Source organism: Cololabis saira, chromosome 7 (assembly GCF_033807715.1).
Source record: "Cololabis saira isolate AMF1-May2022 chromosome 7, fColSai1.1, whole genome shotgun sequence".
Taxonomy (NCBI): domain Eukaryota; kingdom Metazoa; phylum Chordata; class Actinopteri; order Beloniformes; family Belonidae; genus Cololabis; species Cololabis saira.
In genome coordinates this window covers 3,311,232-3,338,879 of record NC_084593.1, presented here as the reverse complement: position 1 = coordinate 3,338,879, position 27,648 = coordinate 3,311,232, and the positions used below count along the sequence as shown (strand labels likewise).

General features: G+C 41.7%; 1 protein-coding gene across 1 annotated transcript in view; it reads right to left on the bottom strand.

Annotated features, from left to right (window-relative positions):
- Positions 1-27,648, bottom strand: part of LOC133446729 (polycomb group RING finger protein 3) — a 169,838-nt gene that overhangs the window by 104,986 nt on the left and 37,204 nt on the right. The gene's annotated exons all lie outside the window — the stretch shown is intronic.

The window sequence follows — 27,648 nt, the reverse complement described above, 5'->3', positions numbered from 1 at the left end:
AGACGTAACTGACGTTAGCAGAGACGTAACTGACGTTTGCAGAGACGTAACTGACGTTTGCAGAGACGTAACTGACGTTTGCAGAGACGTAACTGACGTTAGCAGAGACGTAACTGACGTTAGCAGAGACGTAACTGACGTTAGCAGAGACGTAACTGACGTTTGCAGAGACGTAACTGACGTTAGCAGAGACGTAACTGACGTTAGCAGAGACGTAACTGACGTTTGCAGAGACGTAACTGACGTTAGCAGAGACGTAACTGACGTTAGCAGAGACGTAACTGACGTTAGCAGAGACGTAACTGACGTTAGCAGAGACGTAACTGACGTTAGCAGAGATGTAACTGACGTTAGACGTAACTGACGTTTGCAGAGACGTAACTGACGTTTGCAGAGACGTAACTGACGTTAGCAGAGACGTAACTGACGTTAGCAGAGACGTAACTGACGTTAGCAGAGACGTAACTGACGTAACTGACATTAGCAGAGATGTAACTGACGTTAGCAGTGACGTAACTGACATTAGCAGAGATGTAACTGACGTTAGCAGAGACGTAACTGACGTTAGCAGAGACGTAACTGATGTTAACAGAGACGTAACTGACGTTAGCAGAGACGTAACTGATGTTAGCAGAGACGTAACTGACGTTTGCAGAGACGTAACTGACGTTTGCAGAGACGTAACTGACGTTTGCAGAGACGTAACTGACGTTTGCAGAGACGTAACTGACGTTAGCAGAGACGTAACTGACGTTAGCAGAGACGTAACTGACGTTAGCAGAGACGTAACTGACGTTAGCAGAGACGTAACTGACGTTAGCAGAGACGTAACTGACGTTAGAGACGTAACTGACGTTAGCAGAGACGTAACTGACGTTAGCAGAGACGTAACTGACGTTAGCAGAGACGTAACTGACGTTAGCAGAGACGTAACTGACGTTAGCAGAGACGTAACTGACGTTAGCAGAGACGTAACTGACGTTAGCAGAGACGTAACTGAGGTTAGCAGAGACGTAACTGACGTTAGCAGAGACGTAAGTGACGTTTGCAGAGACGTAACTGACGTTTGCAGAGACGTAACTGACGTTAGCGGAGACGTAACTGACATTTGCAGAGACGTAACTGACGTTAGCGGAGACGTAACTGACGTTTGCAGCGACGTAACTGACGTTAGCAGAGACGTAACTGACGTTAGCAGAGACGTAAGTGACGTTAGCAGAGACGTAACTGACGTTAGCAGAGACGTAACTGACGTTAGCAGAGACGTAACTGACGTTAGCAGAGACGTAACTGACGTTAGCAGAGACGTAACTGACGTTAGCAGAGACGTAACTGACGTTAGCAGAGACGTAACTGACGTTAGCAGTGCCGTGGCTCCCCTGAGCGCCCCGAGCTATGAAAAAACAAACCAGTTACTCAGCTGGTTCGCAGGTTGAACGAGTTGTGAACCAGACCCAGCCCTGGAACCGGTTTGGTGGGAAAGGGCGGGGTATGTGTGTCCTTTAAAACCAGTCTAGCAAAAAGGGAGAGAGCGGGAAAAAAATCAAAGCGCTGGAAAAGATTTAGTCCAAACACGGCCCTTGCGGTCTGCATTGCATCGACGTGGAGGGGCATTTATGACACATAAATCAGACTTTAGGCTGCATTTCATGGAGGTCTTTGGCCTATTCTTATTACTTATATCCAATTTTTCTGTCTGCTGCTCCAACTAACAGTTTTACACAGTGATCGATACTTAAACTTAAACTTAAACTTAAACTTTATTTATTTATATAGCACCAACTCATGCAGTGTAAGTGCAACTCATGGTGCTTTACATACAGAGATAAAATAACAATCAAAAGTACAATTTAAAACATCCCATACGACCCCACCCCCCACGCATACACACACCCTCACTCACACTCATACACATGTGCATACACTCACACGCCCACACACACACACACAATAAGTGGACTGGTGACATGGCTTAGCACTAACGATCCAGGTGAGGAAAACACTACCTATGGGTGGCCGTCCACACCGAGAGGCTCCACCGGCCACGACCACAAGGAGCATCGCCACAGAGACCCCCCCAACCTGGACAGACCAGGACAGACCCCACACAGAAGGTGGAGTCCCCCCCCAGCTACCCAGGCCTGAGGGACCCCCATGACGACACCCCCATAGGCGGAGCAGACACACCTCCCAGTGTGGACGACCCCCCTGAGGAAACACTGGAGCTAAAAACTAAAAGATTAAAAGAAAGTAAAAAATGCCTAAAAAGTGTAAAATTTTAGAAAAATCTATACAAAACTTAAGATGAATAATAAATAACATAAAATACAAAGTCACTCAAATGGATTAAAGGTGATCAGATACCTGACATCTGCATTTGCACTGGTTAACTGCTGAGAAAACAACCTTGCAAGGTAAATGATTTTGGGAACTGGTCTGGAAGAAGTTGGGTAAAGAGTAAAAAAAAAAGGCTACTTTCAATGAGCGCTGGTGAAACAGACGATTTAGTACTTTAGTACTAATTCAGGCTACAGCGGGGGCCCGAAACCACCTCGTTATTCTTGAAGTTTTAAAAGACACAAGAGAACATAAACTGCTGCTTTCTGAAGGTTTCTGTTGACATTATTCGCCACCGTTGAATATTCAAGAACATAAGATAAGATATTCCTTTATTAGTCCCACAGCGGGGAAATTCGCAGTGTAGCAGCAAAGGGGATAGTGCAAAACAAGAGGCATCAATAGAAATAATAATAATACAATAATAATATCAGAGTACGACACACTATAAACAGTACTGGTATATACAATAATAATAATAATAAAAATACTGGTATATAAAATAAGATAACAGACGGATATTTACATAATTGCACGTTGCAGTGAATGATATTGCACATTATTTTCCAGAACATGGGAGGTGGGGAAGACCCTGAATGATGTGGCTACTCGCTTTACATTTGCTGCTCTTTAATTTCATTGTCCCTTATAAAGAACAACAAGGATGGAGGGAGAGTAAAGGAATTACGAGGTAAGAACTGGTTTACGTAGTTAGGACTTGCACACACTTGTCAACACTACCTGTCGGATGTATTTAACGTTTTCTGTTGAGAATGAGCTTTATTTTTCTAATAACACCCTTTAATTTGCATCAACATTATTTGCTTCATTGACAGTTGCATGGACGATTAAAAACAGGTTCAGATAAACTGACCGTGTTGACTAACTGGTCAATTAGGGTATCCAACACACATATGATTACAAATGTGTCTACCGTATTTTACCGTGTGAAAAGGCGCACCCTCAGTTTTGTGTGTCATTTTTGGATTTAAAACACACATACGGCGCACCGACCCAAAAGGCGCCGTCTACAGACACGGAGCTGCACACACGCGCGGAGCTGCACACACGCGCGCCGCAAAACACACACACAAGCACACAAGTGCGCTTATTTAAAAATAGAGCGGGAGCAAAACTTAGTTTGATTGTACTTTATTTCAGTTTTTACATTAATCAAACCCTTCAAAGTCCTCATCCTCTGTTTCTGCATTAAAGAGCTCCGCTAATTCAGCTGTGCCAGTCCGAATTTCCTCGCTGTCAGAGTCACTTTCTGTGCCGTGCGGCCCCTCGGAAATGCCGGCTTTTGCAAAAGCCCGAACAACAGTCCCAGCAGACACGTTAGCCCACGCATGATGTGTGAAAAAAACCACCGGGTCGCCGCACATAGACCTGCCTCAGCCACTTGATCATCATCCCTTCATCCATCCAGCCCTTTTCATTTGCCTTTATAATGACTCCGGCCGGAAAAGTCTCTTTAGGCAAAGTTTTTCTTTTAAAAATCACCATAGGCGGCAGTTTCTGTCCATCAGCATGGGAGGCAAGCACAACAGTACGACTTTTCATACACCGTTGTGCGGATCCCGACCGCTCTGGTTCCGTCTATCACCGCGCGGGTCCCCGTCCTCTCCACCGTGTGATTCACCGGGATGTGGAACGTGAGCGGCACCCCGTCCATGTCGGTGATGTGTCTGGGCTGGATGTGTTTGTTGGGGATGTCTCGGCTGCAGAATGAGCGGAAGCTCTCCATCTTTTTCCATATAATCCGCCGGGCGCTGCTGCTGCGCTGGCCCCGTTTCATGAAGCGAAAGCACCAGGACGGACCTCCATGAAAATGTTAAATTTTCATTTCTTCCGCCAGCGCTACTGCTTTCAGTCGAATTGTGGCCGTTGAAACGCTCCTTCCACCCACTCTATGCTTCACACTAGTGATGCACCGATTGTTCGGTAACCGAAATTGTTCGGCCGAAAATGGCAAAAAAAAACACTTTCAGTGTTCGGTGGAATAAGTGGGGAAAAAAACGAACAATTAATAACGGCGTTGTAAAATAAGGAAATAGACTGGCCGCTCCCGTAACTGTTGCTCCACAAACATAAATCGTTGGCCAACCAAAAAGTAACCACATAAGAATTTTACCTAACATTCACCAGCAGGTGGAACCAAAACAACATAAATCAATCTATTACAGGTGCGTTTAGATGAGGAAATCAAGCGTGGAAGAGCGTGGAGTGAAGTGGTGCAAACATGTCAGCAGTGTGGAAGTATTTTAGAGTGGCAAAGAATAAAACAAGAATGGCTGTTTGATGAATGTTCTGCTCAAATATCTAGAGGGGGCACATCTGCAAAGTCTTTCAGCTACAAGTTTGATTTATCATTTGAAATGATAAAAAACCCTGAGCGCTTTAATGCATTTTTATTGTTTTAAGGCCTATGTTACAATGTTCAGTCAGTTAAGTCTAACATAAGAAAAAATGTATTTAGCTAATTTAAGTTATTGTTCTTTGCTGGTATAATGTCTGCTGGAATATTTAAGAAATGCTGGGAAATTAAAACATTTTCAGTTTTTTATGTTCAACAAATGTTTTCTACCTTGTAATTTTGTAAAAGATTTTTTTATTTTAAAAGCCTAAATCAAATGTATTTGATTTATGCAATGGTGAAAAAATTGGCAAAATAAATGAAAAACTGCAAAGAACCATGTTCGGTATTGGGCCAAGTGTTTATTATTATTTTCGGTTTCGGTTTCGGCCACAAATTTTCATTTCGGTGCATCACTACTTCACACGCCCCCTTCTCCCTTTACCGTTCTCATGGTGGCCGTCCGCCTTACATTACCGTAATACAGGTAATAGAAACGGCCATGCGCGTCGCCACCATATATTTTGGGGGGGACGCGTCCCCCCCACTCTTGAAAAAAAGTCGTTCGGACCCCCCCACATTTGCTAGTCCAGCGTGTTTTCATTGCTTCACAATCAAATCCGTTCCACTTTATGAGTAGGAGATTACCAATATCTACAGAAATCCACTCCGCGTTTTACTTCTGTTTTTTAACACGGCAGCAGCAGCATCATTCAAAACATTCAGTCAGTCTGAGGCAAGCCGATGTGGAGATGCCGAGATGGACATAAGAAATTATTAAGTAAGTTACCAAGTTTTACCTTGAGTGGCCAAACAGCAAAATTGCGTTGTTCCATGGTCAAACACAGCCAGCTTATATATATATATCGACGCAGAGCCTACGGCGTAGGGTACGGCGTACGTTGCGCGTCATCGCGTAGCTTACGCCGTAGGATCTGCGTAGTTGTAACGCAGAACCATAAATTAGCTCCGGAGCCGGCAGCAGACAGAAATCAGCCTTTATTCTGGCGAGGTTGCAAAAAACGGGCAAAAAAGTGATTATGTACATTCACTGAGTGAATATTATGAAAGTAAAATATATATTTCTCGCTGTATGACGACTAAAAGCATTCTGGGATTTTATTTTGTCCCTAGAAAACTCGTTTTTTCTTTTTAAATCAAAGAGTGCTGTGTAAAATTCCCACTGTGACGTACTGGTGCCTTCACAGGTGTTGAACACTGGCCTGCTTCTTGTTACACCTCACATCCTTGATAAATGCTGTAGTAGGCCTGTATGGTTCATCTGGAAACAACAGGATTGAATAAAATGATGTTGTTGTTAAGAAATCTTGTAAGCCATTCTTTTACTTTTTGTTGAATATAAGAAAATAGGGATAAGTAGTCAACTAATATAAAATAACATGACGCCGTGGGTTGGTTTTCCTCCCGTCCTCCCCAATTTTTTCAGTCACCAGCCGCCACTGATATCTAAAGTGTTAATAACTGGTAAGGTGGAGGATGTGGATGTGGTCAGTTCATACCCAGAACTAAACCGGTACAGCTGGCCATGTTCAAACTTCAGTATCAGTGGATACATTGAGAGCTTTGCTGCCAGAGGTTCCAGGTCTGTTCACTCAAGTAGAAGTGTTGGTCAGGCTTCTTCTTGTTGTGCCATGCTCCTCAGCAGAGGCTGAGAGAAGTTTTAGTGCCTTAAGAAGGCTCAAGACCGGGCTGCACTCTTCAATGACTCAAAAGCGCTTGACCAATGTGGCTGTTTGCCACATCCACCAAGAGCATCTTGACAAACCTGACTAGAGGAGATTTGCCAGTCATTTGTGTCTGCAAATGACAAAAGAGGTCACACTTTTGGAGCCTTTGTATGATGGTTATGTTCTATTTGTAGAAATCCTGCTGTAAGCATGTACTGATAAAAGAGGAGATGGGTGAAGATATGGAACATTTAACAGGTTGTATTGAGTATTGAGTTATAGTTGTATTGAGTTATAGTTGTATGTTCTGCAGGTCACTGAATAGTTTGTATTTCCTCATTACTTTTTTTTCAAGAGATTTTTTGTTGCATGACATTAATCCTCATTTAATAAAGTGCCTAAAAAGTGCCAAAAAAGTTGTCAGTGTCAGTCCTCTATGAATTAAACCAAAACATAATAGTAGTCAGTAATTGCAGACCATACCAGCTCCAAGGAAAAACAAAGAGAGAGGGAGATTATTTTGGGTGTAAAATGCACCAGAACGCAGGAAATTGAATCTACTATTTTCAAAATTTTCTGGGGGAGGACCCCCAGACCCCCCCCAAAAAAGTGTCCCCCCCACATTACAAAAGCTGCTGACGCCCATGGAAATGGCACACCGTTTCATTGGGCGCGCGGCACATTTAAAAAAAAAAAAAAAAAAAGAATTTTATGTGCGCCTAATGGTCGCGAAAATACGGTACGTGGCACGAAAGGAACCCTGGGACGGCTCTGGTTAACAGTGAAAAGAGATGTTAGTGTGATAAAACAATTTCCACAGATTTTAGGATCATTAGGTAATCGTTCAACCTTATTTCTTGACGTTGCTATAGTTTAGCTTTCTGCAAGTCTTCCTTAGTTTGTCATAAATCAAATGGGCGGCTGTCTTTAGAAACGTGTAATGAATTAAGCTTTGGTGAGGGTTTTAAGTAGAGCTGCATGCCGGGTGTTTACACGGCACGTGATGCAGGTCATGTGACCCGCTACCAGCCGTAAAAACAACGCTATAAATTCATGTTTAACTTAATCTCCCCACTGTAAACCTTTTTATGTGTTGGGAACATAAAGATCCTCTGATTGGAGTGAATTGGAGAGTTATTCAAAGATAAACCAAGACAAAACTGGACCTTTATTACTCTAACATTTATTTAAGAATAACGAAGCCAGAAAGAAAGAAAAAGAGCGAAAGAAAGAAAGAAAGAGCGAAAGAGCGAAAGAAAGAAAGAGCGAAAGAAAGAAAGAAAGAGCGAAAGAAAGAAAGAAAGAGCGAAAGAAAGAAAGAGCAAAAGAAAGAGCGAAAGAAAGAGAGCAAAAGAAAGAGCAAAAGAAAGAAAGAGCAAAAGAAAGAGCGAAAGAGAGAAAGAGCGAAAGAGCGAAAGAGCGAAAGAAAGAAAGAGCAAAAGAAAGAGCAAAAGAAAGAAAGAAAGAAAGAGCGAAAGAAAGAAAGAGCGAAAGAAAGAAAGAGCGAAAGAAAGAAAGAGCGAAAGAAAGAAAGAGCGAAAGAAAGAGCGAAAGAAAGAGCGAAAGAAAGAAAGAGCGAAAGAAAGAGCGAAAGAAAGAGCGAAAGAAAGAGCGAAAGAAAGAAAGAAAGAGCGAAAGAAAGAAAGAAAGAAAGAAAGAAAGAAAGAGCGAAAGAAAGAAAGAAAGAGCGAAAGAAAGAGCGAAAGAAAGAAAGAAAGAAAGAAAGAAAGAAAGAAAGAAAGAAAGAAAGAAAGAGCGAAAGAAAGAGCGAAAGAAAGAAAGAAAGAAAGAGCGAAAGAAAGAAAGAAAGAAAGAGCGAAAGAAAGAGCGAAAGAGCAAAAGAAAGAAAGAGCGAAAGAAAGAAAGAAAGAAAGAGCGAAAGAAAGAGCGAAAGAAAGAAAGAAAGAGCGAAAGAAAGAGCGAAAGAAAGAAAGAGCGAAAGAAAAAAAGAGCGAAAGAGCGAAAGAAAGAGCGAAAGAAAGAAAGAAAGAGCGAAAGAGCGAAAGAAAGAGCGAAAGAAAGAAAGAAAGAAAGAAAGAAAGAAAGAAAGAAAGAGCGAAAGAAAGAAAGAAAGAAAGAAAGAAAGAAAGAGCGAAAGAAAGAAAGAAAGAAAGAGCGAAAGAGCGAAAGAAAGAGCGAAAGAAAGAAAGAGCGAAAGAAAGAAAGAAATAAAGAAAGAGCAAAAGAGCGAAGAGCGAAAGAAAGAGCAAAAGATTAATTAAATAAAACAAAACAAACAGTGGGAAATACCAAGCCCCCCCTGACAGTTCCCATAGGATTTATTTTGAGGGTAAGTTGCACCGAGGTGCTACTTATCATAAAAATGTTAGTGTGTAGACGTCAATACAACCAGATGTTGGGTGTGTGTTAACACAATGCCAAGAGGGACAGACATAAGCAACGGTCTTTGGAATGCAACAGGTTATAAATCCCCTTCCAAACAATATGGAGTTCTGTGTTCAACGGTGAGGAATTATCCACACGTGATAAAGCTTTTAAGACAGTCATCAATCTTTCGAGGGGTGGACGTCCCAGAACTTTTACCCAGGGTCAGACTGTGCAAGAGCATGCCGGCACAATCACAGACCAAACAAGTACAGACTGTTTGGAGATGTTATCAGGACGAGGCTCTTCTCTCAGTCGAAAACAACGACGGAGGTTTTTGCTCAACCGCGTCTGAACAATCCAGGATTACTGGAGCCGTGCTGGACGGAAAGATGAGCCCTGAGGGGAGTTTGATGAGAACCAAACAACCAAACAACCCTCCAGACCTCGGAGGACCTTAAGAAAGTTGTACACAAGTAAAACGCCCAAAACCCCAACGAACCAAGGCTATAATGCAACGCAAAATGGTTCAAAAATCTTCCACTACGATGTAAGAAAATAGTAAAGTTGCACATGAAATGACTGCATCAGTTACTGTCACTGATCTACAAGCTCATAAATCATGGAGATTCTTGCAGAGTTTCCGCTACCATTGTACAGGCCTGTCGGGGCCGCCAGGCCAACGAGACCCCCCACCAGGCCTAAAAAAAAAATCAATGATAATTTACGTTAAGGAGCCTCTGCAGCGCTGTTCTGCAACGGGAGTCAACCTGCTTCGTTGCCTAGTAACGATGCGAGTACCGCTGCTGAGCGCGGGCATATTATTATACATTATGGGATGTATAGAGTTTGTAGCCAGCCAACTATGGCGCCGGCCAAAAAGAGAAAAAATATCCCGGGCGACAGACAACATGATATAAAGAAATGTTTCTGCAGGTCCGTGTGTTTGTGTTTGCATGTGACGCTGCAGGGAAGCATGAAGGAAAACACAGCCCGACCACACACCAGGCGTCCGCGGGGTCCTAGCGCCAGGCATGTATGAGCGCGTCAAGGCTGATTTTTATGATTCTGCATTACACCAACGCAGAACCTACGGCGTAGGGTAGGGCTGGACGATATGGACCAAAAGTCATATCTGGATATTTTCTAGCTGAATGTTGATACTCGATATATATCGATATTTTTTCTGTGCCATAATTGGGGTTTCCCCCAAAGCATTATAGCATAGCATCTCTGTTAGCATCTCTGTTAGCATCTCTGTTAGCTTCATCTTTTTCTGATCAAACCCTTAAAAAAACAGTCAGTTTTAATACAAAGCCTCGTGCCAAATGTCACACAGGTTCCTTTGTTAACAGAGGTCTGCAGAATATCAAAATGTATAAAACAAATGAAATAAAAATAAACTGCCTGCATATATAGAATAAAAATGCTTCTTGAATAAAATAAAACAAATATCCCTTTCCTGCATAACAATTAAATTAAAATACTCCGCAATTAATACAATGTAGACAGTAACAGGCAGACTTTTCCACTGAGGTTGACAGTTGTGCAAATAACAAAACATTTGTGCAAATCTCAAATAAAACATTCAAGTCCATTTGTCATAAAATAAGCTATATCAAAATCATATTTTTTTTTTAAATCGATATAAACGATATTGTCTCGTACCGTATCGCGTTTGAAAATATATCGATATATATTAAAATCTCGATATATCGCCCAGCCCTAGCGTATGGTACGCGGCGACGCGCACCATACGTTGCGCGTTGGCTCTGCTTGTTGTTTAGCTTACATTTTTGTTCTGATTGAGCTTCTTTTTTTGTTAAGCAATAATAATGAAAATAACACAGACAATAGATTGTCTTTCCACTAGAACCACTAAAGGTTAATTTTTTCCCCAGTCAAATGCATGAAACTCTGTTATAACAAAACGGGAAGAAAAAAAAAATCTTCTACAATCTTTAAAGGAGCATGAGGCTCCTTTTAAGAAATGAGACTCTCTAGCGCCACCCTTCACCACGACGGCCGTTGGGGGTACTGCAGCCAACAGTGAAGCCGGCACGGGAGAACGGGGAGAACGCGCATGCAGCGTCATGTGACGTCACATCCGCAGCCCAGCGCGGGAAATTCGGGACCGAATTGCAGCACATTTTGCAGCACACAGCCTGTTCAAGGCAAAGGAGAGATACACTAGAGGAATCATTCTTTTTGGTTTGGAACGTTTCATCTGACATTATTACTAGAAAACTTAAAACTTATACGCATTTTTTTTCATAAATCCTGCCTCAATCCTGCCTCAAGCTCCTTTAAATTATTTATAACTGATATAATCTCAATTGTGAATAGGGATGTTTTGTGGCATATGTCGTCAGCACAAGCAGCCGTTAAAAGGGGAACATCCCAGAGGGTTTTCATAGAGATCCCTCTGAAATATCTAGAAAAGATGAATGTTCATATGGGGTCAGACCTTTCAGGCCCATGACACTCTGGTTAAAGGTTAGATTAAGCCTAATGATTTCATTGAAGTGATATAATTCAGCAATATAGGCCTACTATGATTTTTAATGTAAAACTTTGTTATATTGCTGCATGTCACATGTCCAATATGCACGCGCATCGTCTGTTTAGGGTTTTTTCGGTCTGTTTAGGGTTTTTTCGGTGGTACCACCGGGCCTGAAAACAATTCTAGGGGAAACACTGACTTGCTTTTGTTCTTTTTTTGGCTTAATTGTTAATATATAAAAATTGTACCATGATTAAAGAAAAACAGATAATTTTACCATGTTTTTACAAAAAAATCGTTTAAAAGAGGTGGCAGTAACCTTTGCTCATAGCTGTTCATCAATCAGCACAGTCTTTCACAGATATGTGAGTCTTTTTCTCACAAGTTCAAAGGGTCAAACAGACGGGGTCCCTGTTTTCAGCTGGAGATAACGTGATCGACCACGCCTGCTCATTCCTGACTGATAACCCCTGACTTTAGTCCACTGGTCTCAGTCTCAACACAGATGTAGCGCTCACTTTGTCACTAAACGTCCTGATTATTTAATCCACATCCCTGTTGGACTTCAATGATACGCTGCAGAGCTGCACGGATAGCAATAAGCTTTAATTTAGCCTCCGACGGCAGCGGGACGGACGGGGGACGACCAGGGGGATAACAAGCTGGAAAAATTATTCTGCTCACAGAATTGATTAAAACCCTCAAGACCGCCAAGTTTCCTCAACGGCTTCATGAACAGAGACGTCAGACGAGATTCATGGTCCTCTCTGGGCTCCGTTATTTGATGCAGGGCAGCCAGATTATTAGGAGAATCTGTTGTGTAGGACGTGACTGATAGCAGGGACTAAAACTCAGCTTGAGAAGAGAAACAAACCCGAGTCAACGGCAGCATCGACCTGTGATGAAGGGATGAAATGACAGCCTGTCGGAAGACTCGGCATTTCCTGGCAGAAAAATGTCAGACGGTCGCGTTCCACCGTCCTGGAGCAGCAGTAGGGATGGGCGGTATGGACTAAAAAATGTATCACGATAATTTCTGGCATTTATCCCGATAACGATAAAAATGACGGTAAAAAAAATACCAATTCAATCTTTTTAACTATAAATCTATCTCGCTCTCAGATCCGCCATGTTTGTTACACAAAAACATCATCAACGGGAATGAATGAATGAATCTTCCTTCCTTCCTTCCTTCCTTCCTCCTGCTCTCTCCTTCCTTCCTTCCTTCCTTCCTTCCTTCTCCCCCTTCCTTCCTCCCTCCCTCCCTCCCTCCCTCCCTCCCTCCCTCCCTCCCTCCCTCCCTTCCTTCCTTCCTTCCTTCCTTCCTTCCTTCCTTCCTTCCTTCCTTCCTTCCTTCCTTCCTTCCTTCCTTCCTTCCTTCCTTCCTTCCTTCCTTCCTTCCTTCCTTCCTTCCTTCCTTCCTTCCTTCCTTCCTTCCTTCCTTCCTTCCTTCCTTCCTTCCTTCCTTCCTTCCTTCCTTCCTTCCTTCCTTCCTTCCTTCCTTCCTTCCTTCCTTCCTTCCTTCCTTCCTTCCTTCCTTCCTTCCTTCCTTCCTTCCTTCCTTCCTTCCTTCCTTCCTTCCTTCCTTCCTTCCTTCCTTCCTTCCTTCCTTCCTTCCTTCCTTCCTTCCTTCCTTCCTTCCTTCCTTCCTTCCTTCCTTCCTTCCTTCCTTCCTTCCTTCCTTCCTTCCTTCCTTCCTTCCTTCCTTCCTTCCTTCCTTCCTTCCTTCCTTCCTTCCTTCCTTCCTTCCTTCCTTCCTTCCTTCCTCATATTAATTCCTAAAAATCGATTCATATGTCTAAAGATTGATTTTTTTCATCATTACAAACTTTTGGTATTTTTTTGTTTATGCCCAAAAAAGGAATATTTTGTTGGACCTGAGAATAACTGGTGCCATGTTTTTGCCTTTAAATATGTTTAAAGGTATGAAAACATTAAAGTTTTCAGTTATAATTGCATAAATTATCTATATTTCTTTGCTTCATATACTGTCTTGCCAAATTCTCATAAATGGGGAAAAAATAAAACCGATTTCATCGTCTCTGTTTCCTCCTGGATCTGTTTGGTAATTCTGACCCATGATGTTTCTGTTTCAGTTCTATCAGCATTCTGGAGCTGATTGGTCCTTACAGCATCATTAGCTGCAATACTTGCTGTTGAATCTCAATATAATACTAGTAGTAATATGTTGTAGAACTACAGTCATATCATTCATGCAACAGCTGAAAAAACAGTTTTATTAACAGTAACCCAAATCAATATCGGATTGAATTGGATCGAATCAAAGCGTGATAATCGATTCTGAATCTTAAGAATCGGAATCGAATCGATTCTTGATATTTGAATCGATCCCCAGCCCTAATTGGGATATCTGGATCAAACCAGCGACGCACGGAGAACATCATGATGTAATTACCATCATTTCTGCTTCTTCTTCCTGTATCCAAATTCAAAACAAATGCTGCTTCGTGCAACTTTTCGCTCACCTTCTTGTAAATCTTCTATCCCGGTACTTTCTACCGTCTACAAATGCAGAAATGTTCATATCCTTCATTACATTTATGAAGTGATTAGTCTCCTCCTGGTCTTGTTTCTCCGTGTTTAGAAGAACTTCCTGGACTCAAAAGACCAGGATTCCTTGTGAACAGAGCATGTGCAGAAAACAAATTCCTGTTCCGTTTGATGGGGATATTCCGTTTGGCCGGGGGTCGGCAACCCGCGGCTCTTTAGCGCCGCCCTAGTGGCTCCTTGGGGCTTTTTCAAAAATGTTTGACTTTTTTTTTCCTTTTTTTTTCTTTTTTCTTCCTTCTTTAATCTCGACATTTCGACTTTTTTCTCAAAATTTCGACTTTTTTCTCAAAATTTCGACTTTTTTCTCAAAATTTCAACTTTTTTCTCAAAATTTCGACTTTTTTCTCAACATTTTTACTTTTTTCTCAAGATTGTACTTCAACATTAATCTTGACATTTCGTCTTTTTTCTTGAAATTTTGACTTTTTTCTCGAAGTGCATAATGAATCTCCCCCCAGTTATAACTAATATAGAAACATGCAGCATGTGTTTCTTCATTCTAATTCTGATACAAGACTTTTCATTTTTTGCGGCTCCAGACATATTTGTTTTTTGTGTTTTTGGTCCAATACGGCTCTAAAACATTTTGGGTTGCCGACCCCTGTGTTTGGTGTTTGCATGACCCAATATTCAGGTTTTAAAAGGAGTAACCCAGGGCTCATATTCAGGTTTTTAAAAACCGGAATATGAGCAAATTTGGGTTATTCAAAGGGGTTATTGGTGTTTACATGGCCGTGCAAAACTGGGTTATTGCTAATATTCGGGTTTTAAAAGGGTTATTGATGCATGTAAACGCAGTCACTGATGAGGTTGGAAGGAACGAAACTTGAAAGAATTTCAATCACACCGAGTGAACGACATAAATCTGCAACATACGTGCAACATCTTGCTACAACTTATCACTCGATCCGGCGACTGCTGACCGGAAAAGACAACATTCATCTCGACCTCGGCTACCGGTAAACGCTCAATCAGGCTTAGGAATCTTAGTTCTTCTTTAGGTCAGTAAAGACGTCTTGCACGCAGCATTAGGTTGTTACATTATACATGCATCATGCACATCACTGCGTCATCCAGATTGTTCCGGTCAGTAAAAGCATGCTCACAGTCTTCACTGCGGACACTTTTCCTGCACATGCACGACACATTCAGGTAAAAACAAGCCACAGAGGAAGGAAAATACTGAAATGTCTCAGAAAATTTGAATATTGTGATAAAGTTCTTTATTTTCTGTAATGCAATTTAAAAAAACAAAAATGTCATACATTCTGGATTCATTACAAATCAACTGAAATATTGCAAGCCTTTTATTATTTTAATATTGCTGATTATGGTTTACAGTTTAAGATTAAGATTCCCAGAATATTCAAATTTTTTGAGATAGGATATTTGAGTTTTCTTAAGCTGTAAGCCATGATCAGCAATATTAAAATAATAAAAGGCTTGCAATATTTCAGTTGATTTGTAATGAATCCAGAATGTGTGACATTTTTGTTTTTGTAACTGCATTACAGAAAATCACAATATTCTAATTTTCCCAGACAGTCCTGTACAGAGGTGTGGAGTCAAATTTAATTTAAAAAAAAGACTAAAAGCCAACATTACAATGGCAATTTTCTTTTCTCTAAAACCGTTTTAATATTTGACCCAAAAGTGCAGCAGAATCACAAAAGAATAAAAAAATGTCCCTTTGCTTTATAACAAAACATTGACATTTTAATTTGGCATTTGTCTTTTTGCAAATAAAAACACAACAGGTGATGAGAGCTGAACCGGCAGACATGAAGACGTTTACATGGCGGTAAAAACTGTAACTGTAAACTGCTGCTGGTCGTGAGAGAAACATGAACCAAAATCAAAATATTCTGTTGTTCAAACACCTGAATCTTCTATCTTTAATTACACAATAAAGCTGATTATGCAACGCTGGGATATTTATCTTTTATTTGCCGAGTAACTGGAGGCAAAATCAACCATTATTTCATCTGATTGTTGTTTCCTTTGTCCTCAAAACAAAAGCCTTAACCCTTTTGCTGTCTTTGGGTCAAGGAAGGAAGGAAGGAAGGAAGGAAGGAAGGAAGGAAGGAAGGAAGGAGGAAAAGGAAGGAAGGAAGGAAAGAAGGGAGGAATGGTAAAAAGAAGGAAGGAAAGAAGGGAGGGAGGGAGGGAGGAAGGAAGGAAGGAAGGAAGGAAGGAAGGAAGGAAGGAAGGAAGGAAGGAAGGAAGGAAAAAGGAAAGAAGGAAGGGAAGAAGAAAGGAATGGAGAAAAAGGAAGGAAGGAAAGGAGAAAATAAGGAAAGAATGTACGAGGGGAGAAAAGAAGGAAGGAAGGGAAAAAAGAAGGAAGGAAGGAAGGAAGGAAGGAAGGAAGGAAGGAAGGAAGGAAGGAAGGAAGGGAGGAAGGAAAGGAGAAAATAAGAATAAGAATGTACGAGGGGAAAAAAGAAGGAAGGAAGGGAAAAAAGAAGGAAGGAAGGAAGGAAGGAAGGAAGGAAGGAAGGAAGGAAGGAAGCAAGGAAGGAAGGAAGGAAGGAAGGAAAAAAAGGAAGGAAGGAAGGAACAGGAGAATAAGGTCATTTTGACCCAAACACAGTTAAAGGTTAGAATTGTTCACCTGCGTTTATAAAACGGTTGTTATAAACGTTAGTTTGTGTTTGTGAACGCTCCTCCGTCTGCCAGCAGCATTTACTGGGATTATTAATGTTGAAAAGTGGGACATGAATCCAGTGGGTTAATGTTTATTAATGAAACAAAAGCAACGTCTTTAAATTCAGTTAAAACTCTGAAACGCAGCAGACACGATCCTTCACTCCAACTGTCACTTTTATTTTAAAACAATAAGAAGCCCCGGCACGCAGACTTAATGATCGAGGAAAGAATACTTAATCGCAGTTATTTTATAACAAATATCCCCTGAGTTTTGAAGTATTTCAGACTAAATACAATTTACAAAATGAATAAAAAATTATATTTTTTGGCCCCAAACACCAGCATAGCATCAATAATATTTAGATAAATAAATGTTAAAACACAAAAAGAAGGAAGGAATCCCTCAGCTATGATTAAATTAGATTAAATGTCTTTATTGTCGCTGAACAATTCCAGTGAAATTGGCAATGCAGCTCTCGTATGCAAAAAAAATGAAGAAAAGAACAGCAACAATACAATAAAACACAATAAACTTGTATTGTATGGGCAAGTGGGTTTAAATATGCAGTTAAAATAAAATCATTGTTTACCATTACATTGCTCTACTGGGGGCCAAAATTTCAATCACAATTAAAATGTGATTAATCGTACAGCTTTCCACAATGAAATTACACATCTACCTGCAGCAGCAGCAGTTTTTAGTTAATCTTTTTTAAATTCTCTTTTGAATCAAACAGATGAGGCTATAAACTTTAAAGAATTAATGTTTTTCAAAGGGAAAGAAAGAAAAAAGGAGGTGAAGATAAGAGCGTTTGGTACCACATTGTTTTATTCTTTTATCAATGATCAGAGGTGGGTAGTAACGAGTTCCATTTACTCCGTTCCATTTACTTGAGTAAGTTTTGGGAAATTTTGTACTTTTAGGAGTAGTTTTGAATCACTATACTTTTTACTTTTACTTGAGTAGATTTGTGAAGAAGAAACTGTTCCTCTTACTCCGCTACATTAGGCTACGTTGAGCTGTTACTTTTCTTTTATCCCTTTTATCCACGTACGCGTCAATCTCATGACATCACTGGGTGATTCTTTGGTATAAATGTTTGTTTTTGCATGTTTTGTCACATTTACACAGACTCAAACACACACAGAGTTTCTATGAGTTCATGTTTGTTCTAGTTCTGCTGGTTAAAAAAGAAAAGTACAAAGGCTGGAAATTTTGTGCTACTTGTGCTTAATTTATTTTTTTATTCTCTTATTTTATCATTTATTAAAGTACTTGAATTTACTTTAAGATTATTTTAATTTAAGCTATTTATTCATTTTAATTTATTTAATTTTATTGATTTAATTTGCCTGAATATGATTATTTTGTACTTTTGTCTGTTTGAATGGTTGTGTTAAAAAAATAAATCAGACGTTACTCAACAGTTACTCAGTACTAGAGTAGTTTTTTCACCAAGTACTTTTTTACTTTTACTCAAGTAATTATCTGGATGACTACTTTTTACTTCTACTTGAGTCTAGGGCTGTTCGATTAATCGATTTTAAAATCGTAATCGCGATTATGTAATTAGAACGATGTTAAAACGTGAAACTCGTAAATACGATTTTTCACTTTTTTTTAATTTTATTTTATTTTTTTTAATTGGAAATATAACTTACTGTATGTTTGCAAGTGCTGATTTGCTGATTTTTTTTTTCCAGAGATAAAACTTTATATTTTATTATATTTTTTAAAACTTTTTTTCAACTTATTTTACAGAGTTTTGCACTTTATTCATTCATTTTGGGGCACATGTTCAATAAAAAAACAGCATATTTGAAATCATTTCTTTGCCTTTTGTCAATTCACAAAATAATCGTAATCGAAAATCGGATTTTGAGAGAAAAAAAAATCGAGATTTTATTTTTGGGCAAAATCGAACAGCCCTACTTGAGTCATATTATTCTGAAGTAACAGTACTTTTACTTGAGTACAGTTTCTGGCTCCTCTACCAGCTCTGGTAATGACCATGTTGCACCGCGACTCCCGCCTGAGCATCAACGTGGTCGGGGTCGGATCCGCAGACAAACATCCAGCCCAGTGATTGTTACATCTAAATGAGGACCAGCCTGATTAAGTCATGATTCCCAAACCTGCACCTGATGAGAAGAGTCTGAATCTGTCAGACGTGGCAGCCGACGGATCAGCCTCGACACATACGTACGTTCTCCTCAGAGCAGCATCGCTGGAACGACTTCACAACTCAGGGTCAACAACCAAAGAAAGAGACTCTCAGACAATTATACCTCAGGATCAATACGGCATCTCATTTCTAAAAAAGAAAACTTTGCCGATAATGATGCACGGTTCAAAGAGTTCACACGGCTGCAGCATCCACCCAGATCGTGCTGGCCGATCCTCCGAACCATCAACCGGTTCATGCTCTCTCTCTCTCCTCGGGTCTTAACTCGTCCACACGCTGGAGACTAAATAATCTGCATAAAAGCACAATTAGGACTGAAGCCACCATTTGTCTGGTGGACCCGATTAAAAGGGATTAATTTGATCAGAGAAGAGTTTTAACTAAAGGCTGAATTATGGTTCTGCGTCAAATCGACGCCGTGCCTACGCAACACCGTGACGCCGTCGTGAACCTTCGGACTTCTCCGTCACTCCATTTCTCCACGGTGCAGTTCCCCCCACGGCCGCTAGGGGGTCGCGATCTTTTCCTGAATGGTTTATCCAACTTTTTCCGGTCACAGTGAATGAAAGAGATAAGGACAACTATTGTGCAAAAAAAACTAAACAAAAAAAAAAAAAATCACACATACACGAAGAAAAGAGCGCTGAAAGTTCACGACTGCTTCAAACCGGAAACAGGAAATGCGTTTCTACCAAGTGAACCAATCACAGCCTCTCGTCTGCGTTTGGTCTACGTCGCCTCGACACGTAGTTACAATTTTCGGGAGGTGACGTCAGTGACGGCGTCAGTGACGGTGTGTGGTCTGCGTCAAAACGACGCCGTAGGCACGGTGTCGTTTTGACGCAGAACCAGAACTCAGCCTTACCCTGCGTTCACACTGAAAGCGTCAAAAATCTCCTGATCCAGCATCTCGCTGTTCGGCGCGTTCACACTGAAAGCGGCAAGTACTGTCGACGCCTGCAGTGGGCGGGGCTAAAGCTGCAGTGGGCGGGGCTAAAGCTGCAGTGGGCGGGGCTAAAGCTGCAGTGGGCGGGGCTAAAGCTGCAGTGGGCGGGGCTAAAGCTGCAGTGGGCGGGACTAAAGCTGCAGTGGGCGGGGCTAAAGCTGCTGCAGAACTGGAGGGAACAGCCTACACATATAGCGTACACATCTTAATTTTCCTATTTCACCATGGATCACACTTTGGAAAGCCTTTTTTATATTTTATCGTTATTTCCGCGTAGATAAGAGTGAGTTTGATGCTCCTTAACAAGTTTGGTCCTGGATCAACATCAACCCAGCGAGCACTTGCTCCCGGTGGCTGATTTATGGTTCTGCGTCACACCAACGCAGAGCCTACGGCGTAGGCTACGTGGCGACGCACACCACACCGCGACCCTACGCCGTCGATTTAACGTGGAACCATAATTCAGGCGAAGCTGCAGTCTGTCTGCACTGATCACTGACACACCGGGTCAGAGCGGATTTGGTTTAAACTGTGTTTTGTGATTAATAAGCACGGGTTTTAATTATTTTTCGTTGGATCAATGTAGCAAATAAAATCGTTGGGACCATCCAGTTCCTCACCATCAGATACGTGTTTCACGTGATCAGTTCAGGTAAAAACTGAAGTCAAACCAGCAAAAATGTGAGTTTGCTGGATGAAATAAATCAATTCCTGATAAAATAAGTTTGTTAGTGACAGCTCTGCTCCTGTACGCATATGAATGAGTGAACGTTTGTGTGAACATGAAAGTACAATCTGCATTGAGGCTTCTCGCTTCGGGAATCCTGGTCTGTGATTGGACGCTGCCTCTGCTGCTCCCGCTGCTCCTCGACGCACGTTTTCATAGAAAATGAATGGCAGCCTGTGACGCCCATGACGCTTTCAGTGTGAACGCAGGGTTAAGAGTTCTGTCGATGGCGGAGACTTGAATCCAGCTGTGGAGGGGAAGCCATCGCAGCTGAGACGCGGAGGGAAGTGTCATGTTTTCTAAGAAGGCAACTGTGTGAAACTGATGTCTCATCCGTCATAAATGGTTCACCGTCTGTGGGCTGTGGTTCTTTTCCTCTTTGTGCAGCGTACACGCTTCCTTCTGCAAGCCAACGTGCAGACAGCTGAAGCGTTTGCAGGCGTGAATATCGTAGCTCGGCTCCACAACTGCTTTCCGGCCCGAGCTCGGGTGTCAGAATTCACTAAACTCGCCCTGGCCGTCCGCGGGCGGCTGTCAGAAATGCCAGCGCTCTCTGGGACTCGGTGTTGGCGGTGTTGCAGGGCGGCGTGCAGGACGCCGCTGCGTCCCGTTATCCCGGCATGGCCTCAGTGATGTCTGTTAAATCCTGTTTACTTAAGGAGGGTGTGCTGAGCGTGTGTTTTCTTTCTCCTGCTTCTTGCTCTCGGGTTACGCCCGCAATCACATGCAGTTTGCAAGTGAGCAGCGCGAGTCGTGCAGTTTGCTTTCAGCCACAAGAACGGCGGCGGGTCACGCAGCATCATCTCCGCCCGTCCTATTTCCTGCCTTTGTTGCCGGCGCAGGGATTCATAAATCTTACATTGAAAGCATGAATCGATAACCTTGAGAGCTCGGAGACGTCTGCCCTGAACGCAGCGCTTTGAGTTCTGCAGATTACAGCTCTCCAAAAGATCTCTCTCTTCCGCTCCTGAAGACGATGAAGATGTACGGCAGCAAGAAAGAGAAAAGGGACCAGGAATCATCACGTAAACGCCTTTTCATGTCTACACCATGTGTCTGCGTGTGTGTCAGTGTGTGTGTAACTTGGGTGAATTGTGGTGTGCTTGTGTTGTCTGTAGGCCTGTGTTGAAAAAATCGATTTCCCAATTCTAAATCGATTATCATATTAATTCCTAAAAATCGATTCATATGTCTAAAGATCGATTTTTTTTTCTTCTTTTTTTCTTTTATTTATTTATGTTGTTTTTTTTTTTCATCATTACAACTTTTGGTTATTTTTTTGTTTATCTCCAAAAAAGGAATGTTTTGTTGGACACGAGTATAACTAGTGCCATGTTTTTGCCTTTAAATATGTTTAAAGGTATGAAAACATTAAAGTGTTAGGTTATAATTGCATAAATTGTTTATATTTCATTACTTTATATACTGTTTTGGAGTTACATTTGCAAAAAATGCTAAAAACCAAATACTCAAAAATTAAAAACCAAAATAGACCGAAAATGGAACAAATAAAAATGGAATGTGGGAAAAAATAAAACCGATTTCATCCGTCTCTGTTTCCTCCTGGATCTGTTTGGTAATTCTGACCCACGATGTTTCTGTTTCAGTTCTATCAGCATTCTGGGAGCTGATTGGTCCTTACAGCATCATTAGCTGCAATACTTGCTGTTGAATCTCAATATAATACTAGTATTAATATGTTGCAGAACTACAGTCATATAATTAATGCAACAGCTCAAAAAACTGTTTTAATAACACTAACCCAAATCAATATCGGATCGAATCGAATCAAAGCGTGATAATCGATTCTGAATCTTAAGAATCGGAATCGAATCTTGATATTTGAATCGATCCCCAGCCCTGTGTGTGTGTGTGTGTGTGTAACTTGGGTGAATTGTGGTGCTTGTGTCTGTCTGTGTGTGCTGGGAGGGCAGGGCATTAATAAGTTTTATGTTTATTTGTTTTATGTAAAGCACTTTGTGTTGCATTTTATGTATGAAAGGTGCTTTATAAATAAAGTTTGATTTGATTTGATTTTCAGACACAAGTAGAGATGCACCGATCGATCGGCCCCTGATCGATAATGGCCCTATCTGCTTTGATCGGAGATCGGAAAATAATAGTTCAGAGCGGCCGATCTGATGACGTTTACAAGAACAAACCCCCGCCCGCGCGGGCGTTCCCGCATCTCAGCCCAAGCGGTCCTGAGGAGGCTTCGGCCTCGCCGGTGCGGGAGTTTTACAATGTCTGAAAAGGACAACAAATTTGCAGTTTACAAAGTGTGTCCAAAGGAGAAACCATGAGGAGGAATGTTACAAAAGAATTTCAACACAACGAAGCTGATAAGACATTTGAAAGTTCTTCACACGGAGCATATTGAGTTTTCAAAGTTGGCTGCAGCAGAAAAAAGGGAGACAGAAAAAAAGGAGCGCGCGCAATAACGCGCTCAGCTGTAACAGAGACTTATAAACGACAGAAAGAAAAATAAAGAACTACATCGTAAGGTAATGAATTCATAAGCTTTGCTCATCAGCCGCTTTCAGTTGTAGAAGAGATCTGGTTTAAACACGTTTGCAGCTTGGATCCGCGCTGCGCGCTGCCGCGTCGTAAATATTTCACTGATGAAATCCTGCCAGAGTTTTACCAGACTAAATACAGTAAACCCTCACGCAGGACAACAATCGTGTCAGTCGCTTCAGGAGTGACATGTGGAACTCTAGTGTGAAGAGTTTTGCTTCACTCACAAGAGTTTCCTCACACGCGGCGGATGCTACCGCTAAAGCTTTCACAAAGCTTAATAATTCATAATACATTTTTATTTTAGGATTTAATTCCTCTTTCCACAGGAAAACTAAGGTTTATAGATTACAACTTGTATCAACTTTTAGAGCAGGGCTATTCAATTGGCGGCCCGCGGGCAACATGCGGCCCGCCAGGAGCTTTTATGTGGCCCCTGGTCATATTTAAAAAAAGGGGGTGTTTGTTGAAATTATTATTTTTTTTATTTTTTTTTTATAATATTTTTATAACTGGCTACTATGGATTAAAATGGTTGTGCTCAATGCTTAATATAATATTCAAATAAGGAAATCTTGGTGGAAAGTGGTGCTTTGTCATTATGGCGTGTTTTATTAAAAGTAGGTCAATATCAACTTCATTAAGTTTGCACAATGCTCACTCTCACTCACTCATCTTCTCCCGCTTATCCGTTACCGGGTCGCGGGGGCAGCAGCCTCAGCAGGGATGCCATGCCCAGACTTCCCTCACCCCAGACACTTCCTCCAGCTCTTCCGGGGGGAGTCCGAGGCGTTCCCAGGCCAGCCGAGAGACATAGTCTCTCCAGCGTGTCCTGGGTCTTCCCCGGGGTCTCCTCCTGGAGGGACATGCCTGGAACACCTCCCTAGGGAGGCGTCCAGGAGGATCCGGTACATAAGCCCAAGCCACCTCAGCTGACTCCTCTCAATGTGGAGGAGTAGCGGCTCGACTCCGAGCTCCTCCCGGGTGACCGAACTCCTCACCCTATCTCTAAGGGAGCGTCCAGCCACCCTGCGGAGGAAACTCATCTCTAAGGGAGGAAACTCATCTCTAAGGGAGCGTCCAGCCACCCTGCAGAGGAAACTCGTCTCTAAGGGAGCGTCCAGCCGCCCTGCGGAGGAAACTCATCTCTAAGGGAGGAAACTCATCTCTAAGGGAGCCTCCAGCCACCCTGCGGAGGAAACTCTTCTCGGCCGCTTGTATCCGCGATCTTGTCCTTTCGGTCACTACCCAAAGTTCATGACCATAGGTGAGGGTAGGGGCGTAGATTGACCGGTAAATCGAGAGCTTCGCCTTTCGACTCAGCTCCCTCTTCACCACGACGGTCCGGTACATCGACCGCATAACTGCGGACGCTGCACCGATCCGCCTGTCAATCTCACGCTCCATCGTTCCCTCACTCGTGAACAAGATCCCGAGATACTTGAACTCCTCCACCTGAGGCAGGACTTCTCCACCCACCCGGAGAAGGCACGCCACCCTTTTCCGGTCGAGAACCATGGCCTCGGTCTTGGAGGTGCTGATTCTCATCCCTGCCGCATCGCACTCGGCCGCAAACCGCCCCAGCACATGCTGGAGGTCCCGGTCTGATGAAGCCAACAGGACAACATCATCTGCAAAAAGCAGAGATGAAATCCTGAGGTTCCCAAACCGGATCCCCTCCGGCCCCTGGCTGCACCTAGAAATCCTGTCCATAAAAATTATGAACAGGACCGGTGACAAAGGGCAGCCCTGCCGGAGTCCAACATGCACCGGGAACAAGTCTGACTTACTGCCGGCAATGAGAACCAGACTCCTGCTTCGATCATACAGAGACCGGACAGCCCTTAGTAGAGGGCCCCGGACTCCATACTCACTCAGCACCCCCCACAGAATGGCACGAGGGACACGGTCAAATGCCTTCTCCAGATCCACAAAACACATGTAGACTGGCTGGGCAAATTCCCATGAACCCTCGAGCACCCTGCGGAGGGTGTAGAGCTGGTCCAGTGTTCCACGACCGGGACGAAAACCGCATTGTTCCTCCTGAATCCGAGGTTCGACTATCGGCCGTAATCTCCTCTCCAGTACCCTGGCATTTTGCACAATGCATGGTTTCAAAATGAACTTGCATTCAAAATAATATTTCTTTATCTGAATATTATATTTAACATTCACAATTACTAAATCTGGAGACAATTAATACATAATTCATATGTAAACTAGATATATTCAAATGTGTAATACAAATGTATTATATTTACATAAGTCTTCGTCTTTGAGTGCAAAATACATTTTGAAAACCCCCACATTTTCAAATTGTGCGGCCCTCTCCATACAGTCCTTTTGCAGATGTGGCCCCCGACCGAATATAGTTGAATACCCCTGGTTTAGAGAGTGACATGTCTGCTGTTTCTGTGTTGGTCGCAGTTACATAATTATTACCACAGGAAAGCTGAAGCTACTAAACTACACTCTTTGTAAACCGAGTTTACACCTAATCTCCTAATTTTCATACCTAATAATACAATGTCAGTGTCGTGTACATGAGACAACAATATTGACGAATTTATGGATTTCACCCTGTGATCGGTGATCGGCAAAATCGGGATCGGCCAGTACTGGTTTTGGAGATCGGTGATCGGCCCTCACAATCCTGATCGGTGCATCTCTAATGAAAGTGCTTTATAAATAAAGTTTGATTTGATTTTATTTGATTTTCAGACACAAGACGTGTACAATTAATGGCCTCATCTACTAATTCCCACATCTGGAAACTCTTACGACATACACGAGGTTTCACCTGACAACACTTTAAAAGTCAAAACAAAACCCAGATTAAAGTTACTCCTGTCTGTGTACAACGGTTTTTCTCAATACATGAGTCAAAATATAATTTGCTGGATGTTTGTAAATTTGTTGTACAAAAAGTTACGAAAGAGACTAAAAGGAGACGTATATATCTGTTGTGGGAGTTAAACTCTGGAATGACGCTAATATAGATTTATGAATGTGCAGCTCATTTTCAGTTTACAAGAAAAAGATTTGTAGAGCAATCTTTCAAAGCTACAAAGGTTAATATTTATTTGTTTTCTGCTCTTCTTTGAGATATATGTATATGTATATATATATATATATATATATATATATATATATGTATATATGTATATATATATATATATATATATATATATATATATATATATATATATATATATATATATAAAAATGTCTTTACTATTATATATGTAAACCTTATTGGTCCTTTTCTGTTTTTTCTGGTTTAGTTTTGTTCGTATGTAGGACAGGCATTAATATCAGCACTATTATTCTGCCTGTTGCCTTTTCAGTCACTATTTTTCGATAATGTTTGTGTTCAATGTTTGTAGAGTGAAGTGACTGAATAAAGAATTTCAATTAATCAATCAAAGGATGAGCTGATCGCCTCCCCAGAGCTGATGATCAATGGTTTTCATCTTTTCTGATGATTCCACAAGGGCCGAAACAATCGGTTGATCAAATCAATCGTCTTTATTATGAAAATTCATTGACGTGTCACACAAAGATTGTCTCAGGTCTTTCCAGCTCGTTGATAAACCTTCATTTGTGTGTCTGCCACAATAACTGCATGTAGGCCACTAAAGTAAAAGAAAAATGACCAAACCTGCAGCTCCTCGTGCAGAACTCAAGCCGGCTCAAAAGGTAAACCGGGATACACAGATTATGTCACATCCGCATTACGGGGAATCAGCTAATCGAAAACAGAGATTAATCAACTACCATAATTATTGTTTGTCTTATTGAAATAATCAGGAGAACACAGACGTGACAAACCATCCAACTTTACTCCAACTGCAGATCAAACTGAAACCTTCTCTAAACCACGTGCTGCACAAACAATGCAGGAAACAATATGCATGATATTTTCTCATTATCATATTGTATAACTGTTTGGGGCCGAGCTATCGTCGCCGCGTAACCTACGCTGTAGGCTCTGCATTGGTGTAACACGGAACCATAAATCAGCCTTTATTCTAGCGACATCTGAAGATACAACGCAACAACGGGCAAGCGAGTGATTATGTACATTCACTGAGTGAATATTATGAAAGTAAAATACATATTTCTCGCTAGAAATGTAATCAAAACGCATTTTTATGCAGAAACTAACTCAAAATATTGATTTTTAGCAAGTTTAGCAAGTAATCGGACAACACTTACACCTATTAGGTCATTATATAAACAGGTACTGAAAGTAATGGATCCAAACCTGTAAGATGTAAGATGGCATCACTGCCAAATTATAAAAAAATACCATCTATTAAGTTTTGAGTTTTGTAGGCTTCTCATTTTTAAAACTTATTTTCAAATGTGTGAATAACCTTGCTCCAGAAATACTATTGGTAATTGGTAAACAAACAAAACAGTGGAATTAGAGGAATTAGAACTAGAGGTGCAACAAGCAGTAATTGTAGGATATCAAAACGCAGAACAACATTTGGACAGCCATCCTTCTTGGTTTGTTCAATAAACGTAATAATAATAAAATATCCGATACGGTACGTTTTTTTAAAACAGTATTCTTAGAAAGCTCGTCTGAAACGTTATTATTTGGCAGGTCAGGATTGGATGAAGTGGAAGATGCGACTGTGATGATGCAGAGTCTCCAGACGGCAGAGCAACGACACACGTTTGGACTGTTAATCAAGCGGTTCATCACCAGCGTCTTCAAACAGGTCTCACTCCCGTCTCACTCCCGTCTCACTCCCGTCCCGCTCCCGTCCCGCTCCCGTCCCGCTCCCGTCCCGCTCCAGTCCCGCTCCCGCCTCACTCCCGCCTCACTCCC